This window comes from Brienomyrus brachyistius, chromosome 4 (genome assembly GCF_023856365.1).
Source record: "Brienomyrus brachyistius isolate T26 chromosome 4, BBRACH_0.4, whole genome shotgun sequence".
NCBI classification, from domain to species: domain Eukaryota; kingdom Metazoa; phylum Chordata; class Actinopteri; order Osteoglossiformes; family Mormyridae; genus Brienomyrus; species Brienomyrus brachyistius.
This window is the reverse complement of record NC_064536.1, coordinates 28523781-28538560: the sequence shown is the minus strand read 5'-3', so window position 1 is coordinate 28538560 and position 14780 is coordinate 28523781.

Here is a 14780-nt window from a genome sequence, read left to right as displayed (position 1 = left end):
ATCAGCATTCTTTTTCCTCCAAACATGGCGAGTAGAGTTGATGCCAAACAGCTTGATTTTGGTCTCATCTGACCACATGACATTCTTTCAAGTCTCATTGGAATTATTCAGGTGTTCACTGGCATACTTCAGACGGGCCTGAACATGGGGCTCTCTTGAGCAGGGGTACTTTGCGAGCACTGCAAAGCCGAATCCACCTTTGTGAAGGTCAACAATCTTTTCTCTGGTGTTTTTAAGACGTCTCCTTGGTATTTTCCATAGTGAAAAGGTTGAAGATGTGGATGGGTTAGTGACCCAAGAACGTTATTTAACAAAGTAATACCATTACATGACAATGATGGCTTGGAATCTGTTAATACTTAATTAAGTATTACTTGTGTTGTGTTAATGCACATGTACTTGACCTAATTTCTTGCTGGCTTGTAGGGGATCAAATACTTATTTCCCTAGATAAATCACAAATTGGTTTGTAGCTGTCACATAATGATTTTTACATGCTTGTTTTGTTAATAATCTATCTTTTGCTGTTTAAATTAACATACCAGTGAAATTACAGACTTCTCAGTTCTTTATTAATGGGTCAACTTAAGAATTCAGCAGGGGGTCAAATAATTATTTCCGTCACTGTGTATGTGTGTGTGTATATATATATATATATTTGTTTGTACAGCTCGATGTGTCCCAGCCGAACTCTGTACCACTGCTGCTGAAACATTTATTCAACAAGCAGCCGAATGCTTACTGCTCTGCCATTACAGTCACGGAGATGGATGGACACAATAACTAAAATAAACAGTAAAAGGCAGCCACACAGCAAAGCCTTTGAAATTAACTGAAAACTTTAAACTTAACCCAAATTGAAACAAAAAAGAAGCTTTCTTCCTTCCCTGCACTCCCTACTCCTTCTCCAACTTTCTCATCAGACCCACCCCCACACAATAACAAGCATTTTGCCAGGCTAACTGTAGCGCCCCTTTGTGCGCTAATAGTAACATGGGAGCTACCATGAATTCTTTTTGATTTAGGTTCTTGATCAATGCTTCTCATTACCAAGTTAATTCTATGGCTGTCTGCTATTGAAGTAATTCTCCCAAATAAATTTACCATACACATTTACCATACCAGACATGTATTCGACACATCATACACTTATCCCATCAATTCTCCTTAAAGCCCAAAACACCTAAATGCATGCAACACTTTACATGGCAAAGAACATAATCAACACAGTAATGGAATCAGACGTAAATGCAAATATTTACTCATTTTTACCATTTTGTACAAAACATTTCCACCAGGAGCAAATGATAGTTTTAACCGGAAACGGAGAAAGTCCCTAAAGGTTTAAATCAAATAAATAAATAATGAAAGGCAGATTTGAAAAAATGAAACCAAAGCTTACCTATACAGTGCAGGTCTGTTCGGAAGCTCGTGCTCGGTGTAGCCGTAAAAAAGCTGCTTCACGCTTGAGTGCTACAAGTGCACAGGAAAATAAACTAACACCACACTCACGTGATCCCCGGGGTATAGTGACTCCACTCCTACCCTCAACCAGTGCTGAGGTCATGGACTCCCACTGTCATCCAGTGCAGGGTTGATCCAGAGGTCAGATTCACCCTTCTGCGCTCGGTCTCTCCGCTGAGCGTTGTTTCTAAGTGCTTTCGGTCTATAGGTCGGCTGCTTCCCACGGGCAGGCATAAGTCGCTTAAAGAATCTGCTTCTATGCTACTGAATTTCACATAGAAATTCACCTTTTACTAACAAGACTGCTTACTACCAGCTTAACCAGTCGTCAGGTCGACAACTTTCGCTAGCTCTTTCAAGTGCGTGAGCTGCCACTTCAGCCGCACTTCTCCAGCATTACACTTTCTTCCCCCCCATTTTCTTCCCACGTCTTCCTCACCTCTGACCCTCAGCGCTAATTGGACCACACATCACTCAAATTAATTTATTAATAAATTATAACATGCCCGCTTTACAATACAACACGTAACGATATCAACGAAGCACATATACAAACATGCAAATAAAAATTTATTTTTTTTCTCTTCACATATCACAAAACCTCTACATTTAATGCATAAACACAATGAACAAACACAAAAATAGAAACATTTAATAACTGGTTAATAACATCCATGTTTTCCCATAGCTCTCTAACTAGGGTATTGTCAGCTCCAACCTTGGCATTTATGTTAGCCATGATAAGAACCATAACACGCTGAAGGACTTTAGCCTCATGATACAATCTTGCTAACGCACTCTTTAAAAAACAGTGAAATTATGTGTGACAGGTTTTCGCTGTTCAATAGCACAATCGCTTTTAATTGTAATCGCTGTCTCAATAAAGCAACGTACCAACAATGTACCTCATTTTAAGACCTAGATGCTCGTGGGCGCTCAGATGCGCGCAAATAGATTTGTTGTGTAAAACCGTGCGGGCTGGATGGGAAAATGACAACTGCATTGGGTGCATGTTAGCAAAGACATGCTAGCCTGGCACCACTGCGGCATCATGAAAACCAAATTACAATATCTGCATGTGAAATATACATTTAGGGGAACCTGAGAAGGTTCAAAGGTATCGAAAGAGATCGCAATCACAGAAGAATTCTGGCAGTTTATTCTCTTAAAATATCAAAACTGCTCCGTGTTATTGTTGTTGAAGTTAATACCGCTTATGGTTCAATATTTTTTCAATCAACTCTTCGACTACTGAAGCACATAGCATAAGAAATATAACTCTTTTCTATCCATATTATGTGTGTAATTTGAATATAGTGGTAATACATATTTAATCCGATTTTGACAGACCTTTATCATCTTTTCTCCCTGCAGTCAGGGAGTCAGAAAGGGCCTGCCTTGGTATTATTTATTCATGTTTATTCCTATTTTTTATTTCTTCCGACCGTCCATTAGCTCAGGAATAGGTAACAATATGTTCCCAAAGACATAAAGGAGCACGTGAACACCGCAGCATGCCTCTGAAATGCAGCGTCTACTCAGGCCATGTTAAATAGCCACATAAGCCCGAGTATAATATGTAAGTCTGATTCAATAGACAGATGCTTTATTTAACCCAAAGGAAACTGCTGGTTTACAGTAGCATAACCCCCACATTTAGACAGCAATGAAGACATTTAGTATTTAACAGTATCAGTAAATAACAAAGGACAATAAACAGTAACAGTTCAAAGAATGCCAGGGGAAGTACCGGAAGGAATTCCATAGTAAATGAATAGAAATAAAATGCATTACGCAGTGGGATGCGAAGTGAGAGAATGAATGTTCATTGTTATGTGCATAAACAGTTCTAATCCATTCAGACAGTTGGTCGTCCCCTCGATAGACTGACCCACTGTACAGTGTAATGGCTGAAGGTCAGAATGACCCATATATGTACATTATAAAAAAGCCTTTATTTATGCATTTGTGATGATGCCTTTATGTTTTCTGTTTGAACTTCACCTCGGCTATTATCACCATGTCAGTATCACCCCTTACGCCAAAACCAAGAATCGGCGTAATCTGCCGCAGTTCTCCTTCCTCTGGATGCCTTTTCAGTTATCTGGTGGAATGAACCCTGAGGAGGAACTTCACAAAGTGCCATTTTACTTAGGCGAACGTAAATTATCCATTAAATATATGTGAAAAACAAAAGTCATGAAGGATGTTTTTGTGCCCTATTAACATTATGGATTATCCATTTAGGGCTTAGATTCATTATTAAGCAATTTATTAATTGATTAGATCCAACTGCCATCCAACTGTTTATTGAGTAAACAGCCAGGCACTGGAGTGCAGAGGGTACAAGCAGGTCTATCTATTGTTGTTGTAGTTTATGTCACACCGTGCATTAATGGTGTCACTTAATTCACATATATTTCATGCACGATATTGTGTAGCAGCGCTAAACATCAATTGAGTGTGAACTCGATAAACATGACACATAATTCCAGAATCTAACTGTGGATAATCAAAAAAATTAATGACATCTGTTTTTCGCCGCCTTTGGCCTCATTGCTTCATCAGAACAATAATATCGATCAATCAGCTATGAGATTGTCAGAAGTATTTCAGTACAACCGAGTCATTTGGCTATTTTATACATTGTCATAATTGCTTTCAATGACTTCATGTTACAGTATTTTTTGAAGTAACTTAGCACTGAATACTAAATTAACTCTGTTAAAAGAAAAAAGGACATTTTTTGGTTGTTGGCAGGGACAAGTAAAAAAAATAAATGACTGAGTGCAGAGCCTTACTCTCCTCCAGGGCTGTGTCACAATGCCTGCTTATTTTTTCCCCTCATTGGATCGTTGTGTATTTCGCATGTAATAATGAATATATTGATTAAATTTTTTTTTGTCCTGGGCAGGAAATACATTTAAAAGAATAAACTTGAAAGAGGTGGCAATATTTCTAGAGGCAATAAGGTGTGGAGATGAAAAGCAGAGTTCAGAGAATGTAGGCCAGTGAAATAACAGCCAGCCGAAGCTTATAAAACCCGTACAGTATAATGCATCACGAGATGAGAATCGTGTGTTTTATAAATGCAACTTTTTAATGTATATTTTGAGTTGGTTAAAGTATTGCTTTTGTAATATCATGGAAACGATGGGTGAACTGCACACTTTATTGGCCTGGACTCGGAGACAGCAATCACCTCGATGACAGCAATACTGCACTCCTGAAGTCAAGGGCAGGACTCCCCAATTTTACGGATATGGTGGGAATCTATCCTATGATTCTCTTTTAAATATATATCACATTTCGTTCTTATTATTAAGGCTCAATATTTTTAAATGACCCGACATCAAAGCTATGAAAATAAATGTAAATGTTGATAACGTTTGATGTAGGTAATGGAATTCTGTCATTAGTGGAGTAAGGTCATGTGACAGGGCCATACGCTCCAGTCAGATATATTCGCAGATGCTGACTGCATCTCATTGTTTATGTATGTGTGTGTGTGTGTGTGTGTGTGTGTGTGTGTGGGGGGGGGGGGGGTTACTGTGAAGGCCATTTTTCTGGAAAGCAAGCCTGGGTAGTTCGGCAATGCAGTGATGTATAAATGGATAATATAAATGTTAATTTACATGCTTACAGATGCGCTTGGTAAATTTTGTTATAGTACGGTTCATCAGTCATCGTTTGGTGGCAGCTGAGAGGTGAAAAGACACCAAGCCACTTTCACATACCCAGCCCCTCATGTTATTGGACCATGCCTCCTCAACCTTGGCCTGTTGGATTGTGGGAGACGACTCTCTGAGCGAGACACATGCCACCACGACTCTGAATACTGGGCTGTTGCTTGTCCAGCTCTGGTCGCATAGCAGACCCTATGGCAGACCAGCAGAAATCATCCTGGGTGCTCATAGAGTCTGAATGGTAACATTAAAACCTAAATAATCTGCTTTGTTACTTTTATTTGGTATTAAAAAAATTTGTTTGTTTCATCACACCCCGCTCTGCACCACGATCTCTCCGATCCTCCAGCACTGCTCGACTGGTCCCACTTCCCCTCAAGGCACAACGAAGACACGCATCTCGGCTCTTCTCTGTCCTGGCACCTAATTGGTGGAATGAACTCCCCCTAGATGTCCGAACAGCTGAATCCTTGAATGTCTTCAAGCGACGACTCAAAACTTTTCTTTTTCAGAAATACCTGACGTAGAACTTCTGTATTCTTACTCGACTCTTTTTCTGGTGTGTGTTTTAAAAAAAAAATTAAAAATTCTGCACTACTCAACGGAGTTCTCAGAGATAGTATTCATAGCTTGGGTCTTTATTGAGCTAGCATCGGAAATTCATTGCAGTCTCAAAGCACTTATGTAAGTCGCTCTGGCTAAGGGCGTCTGCCAAATCCTGTAAATGTAAATGTAAAAGCATATAAAATACAGGAAATGTTGAATTGGATGGGATCTTCTGTAGCTGTTGGTGAGTTGGACCAGCATCCCATCTTTCTGTGCCTCCTGTTTTTGAAGCGGTCCTCGGAAATCAGAGATCTAATACTGATAATATGTCCAGCTGAGTTTGGTTTCTAAGCTTCCTCACAAAACAAACAAATTTTAAATCCACAATCCATTGAGCCAACAAGTGTGTCTTACTGTTCAGGTTGACTAGCTTTAAATTGTGTGGCCTGTGACATACAATATCTAATAAAGATTAGAGGGTACAGTTTCTGCAGTATCCTTCAGAAGGTGCTGGTGTAGCTTGTTCTCGTGATATTAATAAACTGGGAACTTGTAAGGCTGCCTTAAACTGGAGCCTTTGGTTCATTCAGTAACTCCGCAGTTATAGTGACTGGATGAAAGTCTGACTTTGCTGAGCGATGAGCTCATTGAAATCAATCTACTATCATTATTGGGACTCGGCGGCTCCTATAAACAGCTTGAATCATAAATAGCATTAGCACAGCTGTCATGATATTCAAAGTGACCATACTTTTAGAATTAAGATTTATTATAGAATATATAAAAATATACACTAGTGCCGAAAATTGTAGAAAGACAATTTTTAGAGATTGCAGAACTTTATTTCATTTACTCCAGTTACTTATTTAATCATCAAATGTATGATATTTGTATCATTCTTTGATTAAATATAAATGTATTTATGTAGTACTTTTTAAGGCATCTAAGCATCTGTCTAAATGCTAGATGTTTCCACAATTTTGGCTACTACTGTAGTATTACAATACAGTATGTGGACAAAAAAAATCAAAAATAAAACTTATTCATGGTTTCTTTCGGGTCTAATCTACAGAAGAGCAGGTGGGAGACTTTAATTATCGCTGTCCTGGTTTCCCCGGGCACTGATCAGAGCGTCAGAGGAAGTGTCCATCCCTGTCCTTCCTGATTATGAAAAAATCTATGCTGAAAAGATCAGAGATCTCAGGTATGGGCAGGGGGCACATTCCCTGAATGGAACGTTCCAGAAACTCCAGCGGTCCCCGCAGTGTGGGTCTCGACAAGCTCCCAGCAGTCCATTCAACCCCCATTAAATGGACGGCATGGCTGAAACCATCCATCCGGGGGTGAACGCAGATGAAAAAACATAATCGCTTCTCTAAATTGCACACTGTTATATCAAGAGCAGTGCCCTCCTTTCACTTTCCATCTCTACAGCATCACAAATCAAACGATTAATACCACTTGATTGGCCTTGTCGTTTGTGAGCCATTCTGGTGAGTTACAGACCCCGCACTGAGTCACCGCTGGGCTATAAATTCCTTTTTTCAAAGGCTAAAATCACAATAAACCTGCACATTATGCATCACCAATGAAATTTTGAATATCGTTGCACTTAGCATGGAAATTAGTGCTGAGAAAGTGAAGAATATTTAATTGCATGAATTACAGGAATGACATTCGTTATGAGGTTGCAATAGCTTTAAGTAGTAGCATGGTATCCCCACTTTCTTCATAACTGGTTCACATCCCAATGACTGATTCCTCTATCACTCATGTTCTTCTTTAAGATAAGCAAGAGTATGAACCAAACCTCCTCTTTTCATCACCATAACCATGAAAGAAACGTTATATGTGTATTACTTCACAAATGAGCCATGGCTCAATGTGGACCCCTTGTGAGAGACTGGTCACCCCTGACCCGGTCCCTGGGGTATTAAAGCCACGGTATCTGCGGTATTGAAGCCCCGGTCCCTGCGGTATCGAAGCCCCGGTCCCTGCGGTATCGAAGCCACGGTACCTGCGGTATCGAAGCCCCGGTCCCTGCGGTATCGAAGCTACGGTACCTGCGGTATCGAAGCCCCGGTCCCTGCGGTATCGAAGCCCCGGTCCCTGCGGTATCGAATCCCCGGTCCCTGCGGTATCGAAGCCCCGGTCCCTGCGGTATCGAAGCCCCGGTCCCTGGGGTATCGAAGCCCCGGTCCCTGGGGTATCGAAGCCCCGGTCCCTGCGGTATCGAAGCCCCGGTCCCTGGGGTATCGAATCCCCGGTCCCTGCGGTATCGAAGCCCCGGTCCCTGGGGTATCGAAGCCCCGGTCCCTGGGGTATCGAAGCCCCGGTCCCTGGGGTATCAAAGCCCCGGCACCTGGGGTATTCAGTCTCACGCCTTTTATCTTGGCTGGTCGCTTCTGGCTGTAGCGGTCATCACTTCATTCTGTGGTCTGTGTGAGTAACTCAGTCAATCAGTCTATCAAAGTTTTATTTGTCACATACTCAGTTATACTCAGTACAGTGTGTAGTGAAATGCTTGGTTGTCTAGCTGCAAGACTGTCAATCAAGCAACATAAAGATAGAGAAACTGGACTTTGAACAATAGCCATACATATCCATAAATAGTGTCCAGCCATGTGAGGTGTGTTAGTCATCTACACAAAGAAAACATAGCCGGCTTAGATGGTTGCAGCAAATACTGGGGACACTTTGGGAGAGACTTTGAAATGCATAAGCTGACATACTTTGACATGCATAATATCACAGATTTCACCAACATGAAGATCATTTAAACATCTTTTCTTTGACTGCCTAAGACTTTTGCACAGTATTGTAGGTCCTGAACCCCATTTTCATTAAGGATACTGGGGAATCATCTAGAGGGCTAAGCTCTTCCTCAGCCTTTCTAATTGAGAGACCTCCTACCATGTATAACATACACAACTTCTATGAGAAACCAAATAAGGTCATGAAGTTTCTGAGATGTTTATGCAGGTGGAGCAGATGATGATTCCTTAGCAGTCGACTGAGATGATGAACAGTCTATTACAGAAGACAGAAAGAGGTGTGTTCTGGCTGGCCAACCTGATTGTGACGTGGGTATCAATCTCTGTTTGTTGACTCTGGCTTCTTTACAGGACACTGAAAGCTGCTTTATCAATATGTGGCTTAAACTTGACAGTAGGCCATTAATATTCCAGTCATGCCGCTCGGATATAAATGATAAATGCTCGGCTGGGCCAACCAGGTGCTTTACCTGAGTTTGTCTTTCTCCTCAGAGTGACGATAAGAGCATTTCCAAGATTTATATGACCTTAAAAGCTTCAGGCAATATATCTGGAGGGATAACTGTGTCTTGTCTGGGAAATTACAGTTTCAGTCTGGGTTTTAGGCTGAAAAAAATGGCATTCTTTTGGGCAGACTCCTTAGTTTGTGCTGGGCAATGTATACTGTAGGTCAGTAATTAATGGCCAATAAAGTGGTCGTGGAATGAATAAGGGACTGGCTTTTTAATCGCAGTGCTAGAAATTTGAGGTTTCCTGGACGTTAAGGGGAAAGCCCATTTGCGGTGAAATTTTATTTACAAGATGTAGACCGGATTAAGAAGCCAGGCAGCATCAGACAGATGAACAAGATGCAAAACCTTGCCCTGGGTACAAAGAAATCCTTTCCTTTTGATATTAACCCTCATCCCACCTTTCTTCAGCTGCCCACGCGAAGTCCAGTTAGCCTTGGATCTCTTCACACTTCCATATTGGCCCGGGAGACTAAAAATAACAAATCCATCACTCAAACATCTGTGGGTCTCAGCTGTCAATTACAACACCTGCAAGAGTCTGGCGAGCCGCAGACAGGTATGAGGCGGGGGCTAGCAACTTCACAAGCTGGCCCCTCACATATTAATTTAAACCTTATTGTGCCGCAATTCATCTCGAGAAGATGACATCTCCTGCAGTCATGGAGATGAGGAGTAAAAACTTAGACACACGGGGTAGAGGGTATAACTGAAAGGTGAAAGTGCTCCTTTCCAAAATCCATAGGACTGTAAGCTGTACCAGGGGTGATTCCAGGGTTTTTTAAGGTGGGAGGGGGGCATACGAAGAGTTGTAATTCAAACAGAGAGCCAACCTTATCATTAGCCAATAATATGTTCTTAATTGGAAAGTGACAAGGGAGGGGGCACTCCGAGAGCCAATCAGCCTTTCAGTCTGAGTCATCGCCCCTATGGCCCCACCCCTGTATATTCTCCATACACTCCACAGAGGACATATATGCATCCACTATCCTTCCTGCATGAGGTTTCATTTTTCATTCCCATCTTTTTTTGTAGAGTACAGGCCAAGAAAGAAGTGGCAACAGAGACGGAATCAAGGAGACTTTCACATTCAAGAAAACACATATCATCCATCCCTCAGGTGAGTCCTCGCCCTTGTGACCATCTCTGTGCCCATTTCCATGGTGTCCATTCTACAATGTCATCGTTCCTGTTTTTGACCACCCAGGCTCAAAATGGGTCATGTGTGGCCACCAGTCACCCAGCCCACCGCCCCCCCATCTGCCCATTTTTACCCAGTCTGTTTGGTTTGGATCTCCGAAACTCAGGCCTCTGAACATTCATTACATAAGTAATGAAACTAATTAAATACTCAAAGGCATGACTACCTATCAGTGGCATGATGAATGAATAACAGGGAACTCACTTTATGTTTACTTTCCGTGATCAGAATGTTGCCAGTTCAAATCCCGTAGTCAGCAGAGTGACATCAAAGTGGGCCCCTGATCGAGGCCCTTAGCCCCCAATGGACAATGCACACCACTACGGATACAAACGTCAGCCAGGTCAATGAATGAATGTAAACAAAGCGGAAATACAGGAAAACAAGGGATTTTTGTGTAAAATTTACTATCCTCACCATTCTCGTTCCTGTTTATCAATGCTGACTGGAAGACACACCATCCATTCATCCACCCATTCATCCATCCATCCATCCATCCATCCATGCATAAAGGTTCCCTGGCTCTGCATGATATCAGTGATGGGCAGCATGACCGCCAGCAAGAGCCCCTGCTACAGCACCGCCGGAATCCCCACTCCTACCGCTGCCTCTCCCGCTGGACATTCATTACCGCGGCAAACAAACAGACCGATCAATGCGTGCTCCTCGCAAATCCAATTACGCCTCCCATTTAGCCGATTCCAGAGACTGCACTGCGAGTCCGCTGCTGCGCTCAGTTCATTCCCGCCACTGCTAGCGTTTCCGAAATCAAATCCGGAGCTCGCCCAGACAGAGCGGACGCATTAATCTCACATAGAGGTAAATCCCTGTGTTTTTCCTTAACAGTGCAGTAAATGGATCCTAATCTGTGCTTAAACATGTATGTGTATTGTTTTATTGTCAATACCGCCGTAACTCATGATGGTAATTTGTGACCATCCTGTGTCCTTTTTTGTTATTTTGTTTCTATTACTTTTTCCAAGGCTCCAGCTTTTTGAAAGTCCAACACCGCAGATGCTGGCTAATCAGCTCGTCAGCACTTTGTTAAGCTGGTTTTATGGTGGAACAATTTTTTTGTCCCTGTCTAATCCATAGCGATCGACTTTGGAAAAAAGTCTGATACTACTGCTATATAGTATTGTACTGCCTTTTATAAGGAAGTCACACGCTTCTAAACGTAGAGCTTCACATACCAGAGAGGGACTTCTGACACCCAAATACACTCCCAGTGTTAGTACCACAGAATAAATACTTCCTTCTATTTGCTTTCTTGGGGAAACATCAAATCAGTGCCTTTGGGGGTGAACTTTATCTTAATGCAGTAAAACTGGACAGTCTAGTCTGGGGGGCCCTAGTGTATCCGGAGAATCTGACAGGGCCATGGCCAAAGACCACCTTACCCAATCGGCCAAATAGGGAGGCCCACTGAGCAGATCAATGCCGGGGCAGGACATACTTCATCACTGCATGTTCCAAACAAATTACATCGACCCCCCAGCTCGGTCAATCATGCAGATGTGATATATTTAAAGGGTAGGAAGACCACTGGACCACAACGCATGGCGTGGCTGGGTGGGCCCACCAGGAGTGGGGGGTGGTGCGTGATCCAAATGATCCAAACGGCCAGAACTGCCTCCACACATTCCTGTTATAATGTCTTATATTCTGACGTGCAGCAATGAGGTCAGAGCTTAACCTGAATGTCTTCTCTATAGCACCCAACATTGCAAACTTTATAAAACGTGTAACAGTACCTCCACAAATTCAATACACATTAATTTAGTACTTTTTAACCAAAGCGAAGTACAGTTGACAAAGCAGATCAGTCAGTTCCTGGAACAATTGGGGATTAAGGATCTGCCTCAGGGACCCAACGGTGACATGACTCTTGACGCTGGGATTTGAGTCCGCGATCTTCCAGTCACATTCACAGCATCCTGACCCACTAAGTCACACAACACCGCCTGCTGGACGTCAATCACCCCAATGAATCAGAGTGGTGATGAAGCATGCTGGGAATTCAAGCCAGGGTCATGCCGATTGAGATTGTAGTAGAGAAACAACATGGTATTTAAGCTGTTGCTATACTTTTAGTAGCCTTACATGCTGTCTCCAGCCCTGAGGCTGAGGAAGATGAGTGGCAAGTAGCAGTCTGAGCCCCAGCTGTGAGGCACCGGAGGGGAGACTCTCGGCTCGAGGTCGTCCCATGGAACCTGACCCAGCATGGAGCCTATCCTGGATGCTGGGGAGTGCCGGGCATGCACACAGCAGAAATACAACCCATTACGGTATGCGGAAGGGCACCATGCGGCCGGGCATACACACAGCAGAAATACAACGCATTACGGTATGCGGAAGGGCACCATGCGGCCGGGCATACACACAGCAGAAATACAACCCATTACGGTATGCGGAAGGGCACCATGCGGCCGGGCATACACACAGCAGAAATACAACCCATTACGGTATGCGGAAGGGCACCATGCGGCCGGGCATACACACAGCAGAAATACAACGCATTACGGTATGCGGAAGGGCACCATGCGGCCGGGCATACACACAGCAGAAATACAACCCATTACTGTATGTGGAGAGGCACCATGCGGCCGGGCATACACACAGCAGAAATACAATGCATTATGATATCTGGAGGGGCACCATGCGGCCGGCAATGCACACAGCACAAATACAGCCCATTATGGTATGCAGAGAGGCATCAAGCGGCCGGGCATGCAGACAGCCCTAATACAATGGATTATGGTATGCAGAGGGGGACCATGCGGCCAGGCATGCAGACAGCACTAATGCAGTGGATTATGGTATGCACAGGATCACCATGCGGCCGAGCATGCTCACAGCACAAATACAACCCATTACGGTATGCGGAAGGGCACCATGCGGCCGGGCATACACACAGCAGAAATACAATGCATTATGATATCTGGAGGGGCACCATGCGGCCGGCAATGCACACAGCACAAATACAGCCCATTATGGTATGCAGAGAGGCATCAAGCGGCCGGGCATGCAGACAGCCCTAATACAATGGATTATGGTATGCAGAGGGGGACCATGCGGCCAGGCATGCAGACAGCACTAATGCAGTGGATTATGGTATGCACAGGATCACCATGCGGCTGAGCATGCTCACAGCACAAATACAACCCATTACGGTATGCGGAAGGGCACCATGCGGCCGGGCATGCAGACAGCAGAAATACAATGCATTATGGTATCTGGAGGGGCACCATGCTGCCGGACATACAGACAGCACTAATGCAATGCATTATGGTATCTGGAGGGGCACCATGCGGCCGGCAATGCACACAGCACAAATACAGCCCATTATAGTATGCAGAGAGGCATCAAGCGGCCGGGCATGCAGACAGCCCTTATACAATGGATTATGGTATGCAGAGGGGGACCATGCGGCCGAGCATGCACACAGCACAATTACCACCCATTATGGTATGCGGAGAGGCACCATGCGGACGGACATGCACACAGCACAAATACAGCCCATTACGGTATGCGGAGAGGCACCATGCGGCTGGGCATGCAAAGCGCAGAAATACAACCGATTATGGTATGTAGAGGGGCACCATACGGCCAGGCATGCATACAGAAGAAATATAAGCCATTGCAGTCCGCGTAGGGGCACCATGTGGCCTGGCATGCATTCAGCATAAATACAATGGATTATGGTATGTGGAGGGGCACGATGCGGCCGGGCATGCATAGAGCAGAAATACAACTGGTTATGGTATGTGGAGTGGCACCATGTGGCCTGGCATGCATTCAGCATAAATACAATGGCTTATGGTATGTAGAGGGGCACCATGTGGACAGGCATGCAGAGAGCAGAAATACGACCGATTATGGTATGCAGAGGGGCACCATGCGGCCGGGCATGCATACAGCACAAATAGAACCCATTACTTTATGCGGAGGGGTACTATGCGGCCGGGCATGCAGACAGTAGAAACACAATGGATTATGATATGCAGAGAGGCACCATGCGGCCAGGGATGCACACAGCACAAATACAACCCATTACTCTATGCAAAGGCGCACCATGCGACCGGTCATGCATACAGCACAAATAGAACCCATTACTTGATGCGGAGGGGCACCATGCGGCTGGGCATGCAGACAGTAGACATACAATGGATTATGGTATGCGGAGGGGCACCATGCGGCTGGGCATGCACACAGCATTAATACAATGGATTATGGTATGTGGAGGGGCATCATGCAGTCCGGCATTTGTTTGGAACATGCGGCATGGTGGTGACTCAGACAACTAGCATTCACTTGGATAGTTTTTGCATGCATGTGGTGTTTCTCTCTAAGATCATATTGGATAAGGGTACTTCAGTACTTCAGTCGCATTAGATCATATTTCGTGGTGTGATTTCACGCATTGTAGCAGGACTGACTGTATATTATGCTAATGGTCAATGAAATATTAGTATACATATTTTTATACTACAAGTGGAAATTAATTTCCCCTTAAGAATAATAGGGCTCCGTGTTCACAGGAAATTACATCACAGGTTATCTTTAGGTCAAGCTCAGATTGTCTACCCCTCCTTCCCCC